The 12,463-nt window shown below is 31.2% G+C and overlaps 1 protein-coding gene across 1 annotated transcript in view; it reads right to left on the bottom strand.

Annotated features, from left to right (window-relative positions):
* Nucleotides 1-12,463, bottom strand: part of LOC123706821 — a 139,887-nt gene that overhangs the window by 98,994 nt on the left and 28,430 nt on the right. Inside the window, exon 2 of the mRNA XM_045656282.1 lies at nt 6,146-6,180. The gene's annotated coding sequence lies outside the window, so the exon portion shown is untranslated. The remainder of the gene's footprint in view (nt 1-6,145; nt 6,181-12,463) is intronic.

Here is a 12,463-nt window from a genome sequence, read left to right as displayed (position 1 = left end):
AATTGGTATGTTGGCTACATACTCGTATAGGCAACTAAATAGTAAGATTTTTTGTGATAAGTGAATATAGAATACAAAGTAAATACTTTTTATTTATATTTCTATACGCTATTATCACTTGCTAGTGCATCGCAGAAATCATCATAAGGAAGCCGGCATGTCACGATTCAGAACACTGACTACACGAGTGTCAGGCAGAGGTTTTTGGGAAATATCTCTAAAGTGCGATAATAATAACACAGATGAAGAAATATGTCTACCTGTTACTTCTAAGGTTTAGGACCCATGGGTCAAGCTTCAGACTGTATAACAAGTGTCATATAAAAATAATAATATATTATTTATATTTTGGAATTTTTATATTTTATTCATACTAAACTTTCAAACTAACTGTGCGTAAAACTGAAGTTGACAAATAGCTTAATCACAAGTCCATTTAAAAATCATAAATTTAATCAAAATGATATATAAATATCAAACTTTTAGTCTAAATCGCCAAATAAAAAATAGTGTCGGCTTGTTTTACGACTTTTTTACGATTCCGATAGTGATTTTACATTTGTACAAATTGATGCGTCGTGTCATCGAACCGACACACATTCCTATTTAATTACATTTTTATGAGTGACAAGTGTAAAATTGCGAAATAAAATGATATTGTAGACATGGAAACGCTTTTATTAACTACTTAAACATTTAACCTCGATTGACAGCTGAGATCAAATAAGAAATGTATTTGAGTTAGATAAGCACCATTGTATATAATCCAAAATATATTGAAAAAACATAACAAATACAAAACACTCCACATCTTAACCACGTTCCATGTACCTCTGCTTTCGATCTTTGAACCGAAAACGTTATCTGGACAGTAAAGCCTCTACGAAAACAGGATAAAGTAACACAAATGATAAAGTTATTTTCACTTCATATGTTGATTATCACTTTTCCGCAATTTAAGACTTTAATCCCATCATCTACCATCATCAGTACATCTCTTAAAGCACCAGTTAATTACAAACACAATTTGTTAACCACAGTTTTTTATGTCAATTCATTATTATAAATAGTAATAACTTTAACATCACACAGAATGTATTGCAACAGTTTTTGCAAAAAACTTTGGTTCGTTCAACCCTAGTGGCCCGAGGGCAGGACAACTAAGTATTTGGACCTCCACTTAAGATTGTGTGATCACGCGCGAACCCGCCCTGCTCATCCTGAGGTCTCGTCCTTATTAGCAAGTTAATGGAGATCTTTTTCATTTCAATTCGAAAAATTTTATTGTTTTTAAAATTGTATTTAATACATAACTTGACGAAAACCGAACTTTGTACGCGATACTCACGTACAGAAGAATTATTCTTTTTGAAAATATTATTATTTTCAATCTGTATTGTGATTGGCTGAACCTCTTAATGGACAATGACTGCACTACTCGTAAATGAGTTTGCAAGTGTATTTGACCCATGCATGACCCATTATTATACGCCTGTATTATGAACTATTAAAAATAAATAAACTAGACACAAGAGTACGTATTTCCTTGTGAAAATCGGATCACAAAAGACTTAATTACGCGCGTTTAACGCCAACTTATAACAGAACCAGAACTAAATTGAAACGTGTTATCTTCATACAAAAATAAACGATTCGTAATTTGTCAATATTTATTGGTAAACGAAACTTTGGTATAAAACGCCCTAATACACCAATAGGATGATAAATCTTTTATTGCTGAAAATACCTTAATAGAGATCAGTTATTTTCTCAAAAACGTGCGACGAGCGTGTTACGACCAAGCGATGTTTATTATGCGATGGAATATATTTTGGATAGTCTGTAGTTTGTGGGTGGAATATTATACTATCTTTTGACACGATTAAATTAATAAGATTAACAGTTTGCATGCATGCATGGTAATGTATGTAGGTATACACATTTATTATTATTATAATTGAAACTTCATAATAAAAAAAATACTCTATCTTAGCGAATCGAATCATGTTTTAGATATTATTTAAAAAAATGTTTTTTAACGATATTAACGCAAATTTGTTACATAATTTTACATCCGTTTCATTTTTAAAACAAAGTAAAATTTTAACTCCGCCAAATTATTTAGACTCAACGTAAGCTTGTTTCCTCCGAAAGCGAGCAATTTTTTTCATAATATAACCAACAATCTATATAATACAGTTTATTAGCTGACGACCAATAGTTTAAAGCAATTTAAACAAAAGTCATCAGAGCTAGGTGTTATTCGGCCTTAAATGCAAATACTTGTATAAGATAAAACACTTGTTATTCAGGAATTTGATAGTGCACCTGTTCGGTCGCTCTATTAATGTTTTATTTAAATGTCAAATAAAAGTTTAGACTTCGCTCTGATGTTTATTGTTTAATCTTTCTGTATTTAGTTTATCAATGATGTTCGATCGAAGGGACTTTAACTTATTTAATTATGGATTTGGCGAAAACAATAAGCCTTAATTTGTCCACATTTTATTGACATACATTATATAAAAATAACTATGTATATTATTTTATTACTTTTATTGTTTGCTGTCGTCATGCAATTTTTGCCAGCAATCCTGTCAAGCTCGAATCTGAATCTCCATATACGATGACATAAATAAAATGCGTACAGAAGAATTGTTGTATTTTATATGGAATGGTAAACGATTGAAACTTTTAACAGTTTATAAGAATGAGATGAAGTTGCAACTTAAAAATGACAAATCATTTCAATTCCCATATTACGAAAACTGTGTCATTTATTCTCAGCATAATTGCAAATTTATTGAACCGTAATTTCGCCATTTAACATGACAGAAAGCTATCTAGACAGAAAGTTTATAAATAAGATAATAGTCTAGTAGTCACACCTAACGTCAGCACGCGATTTGTCAATGAATTCTATAATTTGTGACTTGATTCTTTATAAAGAAAATGTTTGCAAAGCGTTGGTTCCGCATACCCTTTTTCAATTCGTTAACTAACGTTCGATTTTCTTTGATCAATATCACGTTTATTTGTTATTATATGCATATATAATAATATTTTTATTGGCCTACTACTAATAACTTTGTCTGCAAAATAAGCCTTGACAAATACCATATCTCCCATTGTACGTAATGTAAAGAAGTCAACAGAAAAGGAAATGCATGGAAGAAGATTTCATCACTAAAATAAAAAAAATAAACACAGGCAAATATATAGCCACCAAGCAAAAGCTGACTTAACACATACATTCTTTCACTTTTGAAATACGGCTGCCAAACCAGAAAAAGAATTAGGTTTGCCAAGGAGCAATGGAGAAAAGTTTACTAGCTATGAACAAATGAGATAGTCTTAGAAATACATTAAGGAAGACAAGAAACAACGTCACGTTACGAAGTGTATTGGATAGGTCAAGGGAACAATTTAATCATATTGTTTGGCAAAAAAAAGGTATTCACATGTAAAACTAAATATATTTTTTTAATTAATCTCTAGCCATAATAATCAATATTTCGCAAGAATGAACTTTCTGTTCTACGTAATGTATAAATTACAACTGTAGTTAAACCAAAAATAAATAAAACTCCATCAAACTAAACTGTATATAATATAAATAATTTCTATGCAAAATTTAATAATAACTTTGATCATACCCTGATAAAGCAATATAATTATCATATTGGTCCTCTAATCTCTCAGCAAACCCAAAAGCCTTTCGGCAAAAAGGCATTTACCGCCCACGGACTAATAAAGGCGAAAAATGTTATCTTATATATCAACATAAATTTGGTTGGCGCCGACTGTGAATCCTATTAGCTCCTAAGCAAAATAAATTATTCACGACCAATTTTTATTGATTTAATGACTCATAAATTCCTATATAGTAGGGTTCTACAATAAGGTTTGTATCCAACGTGTTTTGTTGCTAACATTTCATAGTCTATTTATATTTTACTTGTCCTTTAAATAGCTTCTTTTACATTGGGACTGATTACCTATTACATTCATTTTTAAAAATGCATTTAGTGTCAAAATACAATTAATAAAATAAAAATGAATCTGTGGCATTTTTAGGTCTGGGCTTCAGATTTCTGTATCTATTTCATGATCATTTATCGGCAAGCTATTTTCCTTACGATGTTTTTCTACAACGTGAAAGCGAATGTTAAATGCGCATATATAAAGACCAGTGCCCTACATTGGCTAAAAATGCCACTTACTCCCTAAAATAACTATTATTTAACATATCATTTTACAGATAATATAAAATAACTATAGTTTGTATACCTTATAGTAGTAGCATAGTTTCAACTAAGCATATAATAAGCTCCTTAAGATCTAATCTGAGCAAGCATAAGGATTAATTCCCATATTTTATATAACAATTGCTTTTTAAAACATAAAATATCTGTATTGAAAAATCTCTATTGCCTGCCACTTTATCAAAAATCTTAAGACAACACAAAATAGCGCGTATTACCTGATAGTGACTGTGGTATTAATAAGATTATTCTGTTTTCGTCCAGCCATCTCATTTCCTCAATTTAGGAGATGGAATCTTAAAACATCGTCTAATTAACTCCCAAAATAAAACCATTGTCATTAAGTTCGTCAACGCCATCACAACACACCACTGATCCATTGATATAATTCTGTGTTAACCTCAAAGGAATTTATCCCTTCGGCTGTGAAAAATAAGATAAGTTGTGTGCAATCCCAATAATATTCTCGACAAATACAAAAAAAATTGGTCAATTATGACTGAAGAATGCTTTCGGTGGTTTGAAGGTGACAATAATTTGAGTGAAAGATTATTTATCTATGTTGTCTACATTATAAGTAAATAGGACTTTAAATTGTCTATATGAAAAACATTTGGTCAACGATAAATGTAAGTTAAAAAAATACAAAAATAACGTTTGTAAAATATTCTAACATTTAATTAGTGAAGAAATTGAGCCCACTTTAAAGGTTATTTATAATATATTTTTTAATTGTATCAAATTTATCACCTTCAATATCCACCCTACCTGTGATAGCTGTTGACGCGGTATTATGTAGAAGAACTTTAGTTTCAATTAAAGATCGCCTGATGATGCTTGTGTCATTATGTCTATTTTTTTCAAACGCAATTCACATTATACTTGTTGATTACAGACAGCCCAGTGAACAATGATTTTCCTACATGTTTTAGCAACGTTACATAAAAATTCTTGAAATGAGACAAGTTACATAAACAGAAACTAGGATATTAGAAGAAAAACAAAAGCTACGGATATACTAGCTCATATATACCATATAAAAGACAGACAGGTCACATGCTGGAATGCGAAATAGATAAATGGAGCAAACGGGTAACTTGTGGTTTCCAAAAAAAGGGATAACTTTAACTATAGTGGCAAATACACCAAATACACCATGGCAAGATGACATCAGCCTGACCTCGGACCTTGTTAGAATTCATTAGAGAGAGCTGGAGGAGGCTCATGCCAAAATGCACACCGAATTGCGAGATATTTAGTCCTTTCATTTAATTTATTTTTATTTTATAGAAATTCTAATACAAACTAGATTAATTTGAGAATAACTCAAAACTATTAATAATTTAATGCTAACGTCAGGCTTGCTTTGTCTTGTCAGAAAATTTCATTTAAGTCAATATTTTCCTAACGCTTTTCACCTTACTTATTCTCCCCGCTAGAATGACTAAACTGATAAGTTATAAGTTTTGATTAAACAAAGGATGTCGAAATATATGGGATATAACCATTTATTTCTTTTACAACAACGACTGTTTTAAATTTAGCTTCCCGGTAGTTAAAACAGTTATCATATGCGTATATAGAATGCCATTTAAATAATACGTTTAAATGTAAAGAATTTTTCAATTTTGTACTCGTTGACAAAAGCCATAAATAACGAACAGAAGCCCGTGGGACAGTTCAATTTGTAATTCATCTAACTGATCGCATAATTCACTAAATATACTTGTTTTTAGATTTATTACACATTAATCTTGTTATTACTCATTATTATGTCATCTAAACTACATTTATTTCAAAGACATGTCTCGGAAAATACAGAAAAAAATCTACATTATAAATGGAACTTTTAATGTCAAACAAACCCTATTTTTACTTACATAACTTTTTCTCTCTCATTTCAGCTTGGTGGATCCTGAAAACAAAAGCGTTCTTATGAATTACATGTGCACTGTGTACTTAAGTTCGTCAATTGAAAAAACAACATATTAATAAATAGTGATGCTACTACGGTTGATATGCTATCAATTATAATTTATAATAGCTGATACTTGTTATAATTTTTTGGTGAAAAACACGCCGGTTTATTCGCAATGTTTTCTTAAAGTCGTACACGAACACGTAACAATTGGATTAGAAATCGGTACAAACACTGCTATTTAGTACATAAAAGTGATCTTTAAAATGCCTTTATCCTATTTTTAGGCCAAACAAATTATGTTTCGAAAAATCTGAATCGCCACAACATTCAATTACAAATTCTCATCGCTGACAAATAAATCGCTATGAACCTAATAAATATGTATAAAATTAAAATATATACGTATGCAAGTTGGCGTACCTACAATAAAATTGATATGTAACGTTGTCTAGACGCGTGGCGACTGTACACTTGATATGTACGCCAACTGCACCTATAAATATTGGACCACCGACAGCTTTTAACGTATCGGAGATTTAATGAATTTTTTTATATAAAAAATATATTAAAATCACCATAATGACATTAGATCTATCTCAATCACGGTTTGAAACGAGTTTTAACCATAATGAACACCCTTTGCACCTTTTGTGATATAATATTGAATATTTAGAACATAAAGCCTTTGCGAGCTTTTCCCGAAATAAAAATAACAAGAATATTATTTGGAGAGAAGAGATAAGTTGCTGCATCTGGCATAGGACAAGATAAGCGTGACGAGACTGATGGCCAATCTCCATTAATGGAGAGGCTTAAAGAAGAATATTATTATTTATTAAATGCATACATAAAAATCGTATCCATTCAAACAAGATTAATTATGTGCGAATATAAATAAGATACTCATTAATTTGATTCTAAATTGAGCGTAGACAGTCTGGAAGAAAATGTCACGTCTCATTGGATCGGGAAGCACGTTTAAAGTACTTCCGGTTTTCTTTTATTTTCATGTTCTATATCCATAATATCAATGATAATGGCTGCGAGTGCTAGATTAAGCCTTATAGTATATTGTTATCCGTTAATGTATTTAAATATTCCTGCAGCCGTACTCTGTAATCTCTAATTAAATGACTATCACAGGGTAAATGACTAACATCTTAACGACGTCATCTACGGAAGAAATCCCTTTGAGATTATTTTATTTTTGTTGATTTCGCTTACAACAAATTAAATCATTCAAACTTTATATTGAAATCGGTATAATTATCTTTGTTGGACGTTACATGGTAACGTGAAATCCTCAAACTTAAAATTTTCAGATATGTAAATATCATACACCTATTGGATTACAGAATTTCATATTTATTTATTTTTTACTAATCGCACTAGCTAACTCATTTCCATATTGCTAACATATACAAAACGGAAAAATATAAGTACATTACAAGTAATAGCCAAAAAAAGCAAACTAAAATCAAAACTGAAACAAACAACAATTAATAATTTATATTTTAATGAAAAAACTAAATTGTTACTGTAAAACAAAGTCAAAGACTTCAGGCTTCTTCAAATATTTTACCATTTTCTCTTTGGTAAGGTGGAATATATCTACATCTTTGTTTCGCTCAGCAATTGTAAAAATGTCTTTGAAACCCCCTGTTTCGTAAATTCTTTACAAGTATTACCCACATTAGCTCATACCATATTACACTTATCAATGTCCGTGTCACTATCTATTGCATAGTGGCGCCACCTTCCCATTTGCAAACTTAAGTGTGTTCGTAAAGTATCTATGCAATGAAAATGAACCTTATTTAAGTTGCTTTAAAGAACATTTAAAACTTTAGTTTAGTTTATATGAATAGCTTACTTTTGCCAAGGCACACGCGAGTTGACTTCATTTCGAACAATCACATTATTGGCTCATTTAGAGGCGGTATTCATACAAATTACACCTTAAATGTACTCTTTCCTTTGCCATTTGTCATTCCAGTAACTTAACAACGGGATGGCGCGAATTAAATAGCTTTTGTAAATCGTTCAGACGTGTGTGGAGTGTTGAATATTCGATGTGATTTCGATTCCGCGTTTAGTATCGATTACGACGGTATTCGATTGTAATGGCTATTTCCTGTTCCATTTATGAATAATATATTGATGTAGGGTTTCTTTATTTATATAGTAACGAATAAAGAAAGTTAGGATTTTGATTATAAAGTTTGTAAGGAAAAGCTTGGGCTAGATAATGATGAAATGGGTATTTTCAGTAAGTCATAAAGTGCAGCTGGGAATACACACAGACGACGTCCAGCGAGAGAATTGTTTTGAGGTATCAACAAAAGTAACTAAATTAATATAATGATATCCAAAATATAACTTGCAGATCGCAATGTTAAGTCAATGTGATAATTACAAATGTGTATGATCATATATTTTATTTGCAATATCTATTAAATTTTATGAAACTAAATTAATAAAACTGTGCTGTTTACAGGAGTATGAACAAAAGTTGTCAATGGCAAGTTTGAACAGTCTCTATCACTTTTCTATCTATTGCTATTTCCTGAAGTCTGAAGGGTAAATTTCAGAACGTGGTATTTAGATTTATCATTATGTGTACTAATTCCTGCTGTAATGAATTCTAATATCAAATACAACTCAAATGATAATATACAACGAACATTTTATCGGATTATTTTCGCATGACAAATCCACTATATTTTATAGACTTAACTTAATGACCCATTACCAAACATTGGGCTATTGAGTTTATAAACTAGGATTTTCATATTACGCGACATACAAAATCTAAGATGTGTCAGTGAGATGTCAAATAAAGATGACGCTTTATTTGAAAATAGAACATTTCGCCCACCCATTTTGACAGCTTCTAGATAAAACGGTTTTAAGATGATGTTAAAATTCCAATGTTCCAATTACCTAATTTAGTGTTTAAATCTAAGTACAAATAAGACTTATTATGCAACACGGTGCTTATGTTATGAAAATATTGATAGATTTTACAACAATCTTCCAACTTACCGTAATTTTGTATATCATGTTCTTAATGAGGTTTAAGTTTCTATTTAGTTTTAGTTATTATTTTTATTTTGTATTTTATGGTTGCTTGTTTAATTTTTCCTCTTGCTAGCTTGCTTAATATAATCGATGTGTATGGGTGTAAAATTTGTGATGACATATTTTATTGTAAAGTGTTATGCATTTACGATGTTTTAGAATTTATAAAGAAATAAGTAAACATGTTTATGGCTTTATTATGAATATCACAACACACTTTTAGTTTGCCAACACCAAAGTTTGTTGAAGAACATCTTAAGAGGTTGATACCCTTGGCGGCTTCCTTTGATATAAATGTCAAACTAAACATATTAACATTATCTTGGATAACGTGTTACTGACTCAGTCCTAGACGGCATCCCGTCCTCGAACGCAGCTGACAACGCAAGGTCTACTACAGACCCGCACCACAAAAACCCCAAATAAAGATCAATGAATTACTTCTATAGTGTTGGTGCTCCGTGCATTTATAGTTATTAAATCTTTTTTCGTCTAATACTTTTATTAGACTAAAGTTTAGATTAGATTAGTATTAGATAAATAGTAATTATAAACTATTTATCATTTTAGTGTAAACTTCTTAAATATCGTATTTTTTGCAAGTCACACTCAGTTGTGTTTTCTTCTTCTTCTCCTTCTCTTTTTAATGTTGAAACATAACTAAGACAAGAAAACGTTGTATTAGAGATAATATAAAAAAATAATATTTTTTTGTACTCCTTATAATCTGTATAATCGTAAAGGTGTGTATAAAATTTGTTGTACTTCGATGTATTTATATTTTAATTTATGCCCTCAAACATTACACATGCTAAAATGAGGGCAATAAAAACTTGTAAAAATATTTTATAGAAATGATATACAGGTGTGATAATGACATGAGAACTTAAGAAGGCGCAGCGCTAACCAGATTCATGCAACTTCTAACCACTAATTCTAGTTGCAAAAATCGTAAGAAGAATTATTATACTTTGTTGAGTTATGCGATAGTGAAAATTCCGACCACTTATCTCAAATTTCGTCTGATTGTGCTTTGCCTTTCATAGTGCCGACTTCCTACCTTAAAGCTATCATAGGTATAGTGAATTTCAAATCCTCTATATTTGAAGACCTGATCAAGTATTTTAACGTTGTACTCAACAACACTCAGTGTTCCAGCATTACACAGATCTATTACTTTTGTCTCAAAATATATACATTCTTATTTCTGAAACATGGTTCAATCCTTTCCTCTCCTCTGTTACTTACTCCTTGTTCCAATGTAATGAATGACCGACTTGCTATGTGTGATGATGGCGTGGCAATTTACTCACATCCCCTCCTCTAACATGAATTCATCACCACAGCAACGCATCCGAGCATCTCTTTATTGGAGTCTTTTTCCCCCCTCTTCATCTGTAGACTATGCATGCTATGCATCCTTTAAAGACACCATTGATGAATTTTTTCCTTTATACAAAAACACAATAGTCATATGTGACTGTAACACATGGCCAATGCAAAATGATCATCGCTCCAGACCACTTCTTTCTTTAACTTTCTTCGTACAACATACAAATCTTACATCTTACATACATCCATTCCTGGTCGTACTCCCTCATTTTTAGATTTTATTTTTGTTTTCTCTTCTCACCTTGTGACAAAGTATGGGCAACTCCCTGCCACCTTCTCACACCATGGCCGGCTCTATGTCTAATTAGCAAAAGCAGTGGTTCTACGTCCCAACTTTGGCGGAATAGACATTCAATACCTGCTCGCTGATATGCATCCATAATAGGCAGGACTTTGCTTTTTGCTTTGGTTTTGGCCCGTCTTTAACAGATCTGGTCTCTCTCAAGCCCAAGCTCTCACACTCACACTATCCCGTTAAAGTTAAATTATGTAAGGAAAAAAATCTTGATTATTTGCAAGAATTTTAAGTAGGTCACAACGTGGTCAAACTAATTAGGAAAAATGTGTGTGCACATGGAGATTTCCCGGCTTCGGCTTTCTTAAAACACGCGAGAGTGTTTTCGCCTCACAGGCGAACAGGCTGATCAAGGGACATAGTTTATACGTCTTAATCCATAGTTGCCAGTATTAAGCAAACATGTCAATAACTCACGCACAAAGCATGTAAACTTCAAGCTGAGTGTCAGACACGGGTAGCGAAACCTAACCTAATTGGCGCACGATAAATTTTACACGATGTCAAAGTTAGATTATTTTGAATCGACCTTAAATAAGTTGAGTCATATTAATCAGTTATTATGTGCACTTAGGCGTGCTAAACTTTATTCACATTATTTCACTAACAGTGTCTTGATGTTTTTTTTAATTTTACTTTTACATTGATAGAATTTTCAATGAGTCTTTTTTCGAAGCTCATTTTAAAGGTAAAATGTTTGATTTTTAAATTCCTTTTTTATAACACACTCCAATATGCACTTAAAGCAACAAATAACATTTCCTTTTTTCTATTGATAGGTTTTATTACTCAGAAACCTAATTTTTAAGTGGAATAGGCCGTTCATAGCATTTATTACTGACTTTCTAGATGGATTTGTAGTTTATATTTATATTTTATTATAATTTGAACTGTAGGCAATCTAAATATATAAATAAGTTTTACAGGAAAAGGTTGCCGATTTTTACAAAAACACTTATTTATTACACATAATATATTTTAGTACATACCCATCATGTAAAATAAATATCATTTAGCAAGTTGAAAGTGTAATCTAAAGTTAAAAGTTTTAAACGTTAAATGTTTTCGTTATAATATACCATCATGTTCATCGGATGGATAGACTACACTTGGACCACAAACAGTAATATTAAATCAAACCTCAAGACGAGAGAATCGAGCTCAAATTGATTAAGAGTTAAAAGTCAATAACCATTAAATCCTTATACGCTGTTCCATTCTAGCCCTTATAATCTTATAATAAGAGCCATTCAATTTAGTTTACAGGAGGTGCAAATCGGTGTTTCATAATATTTGTATTGCTTAACACCGGTAGTGGCTTTTGGATTTAGTTTGTGCATGTTCAGTGATCTACACGAATAATTTATTAATAAATTAAGTATGAAATATGGAAGTTTGGATTAAACAATGTCCATAGGTACTTTCTTACTACATATTTCCTGTAACTTCGTTAGTATCGTTAAGTGCAAAATGGGGTATGTATATTTTATGAAGTCCTGGTATAATATC

The sequence above is a fragment of the Pieris brassicae genome, chromosome 3 (genome assembly GCF_905147105.1).
Source record: "Pieris brassicae chromosome 3, ilPieBrab1.1, whole genome shotgun sequence".
NCBI classification, from domain to species: Eukaryota; Metazoa; Arthropoda; class Insecta; order Lepidoptera; family Pieridae; genus Pieris; species Pieris brassicae.
Note: the sequence above shows the minus strand (reverse complement) of the source record. Positions and strands in the feature narration are given on the sequence as shown.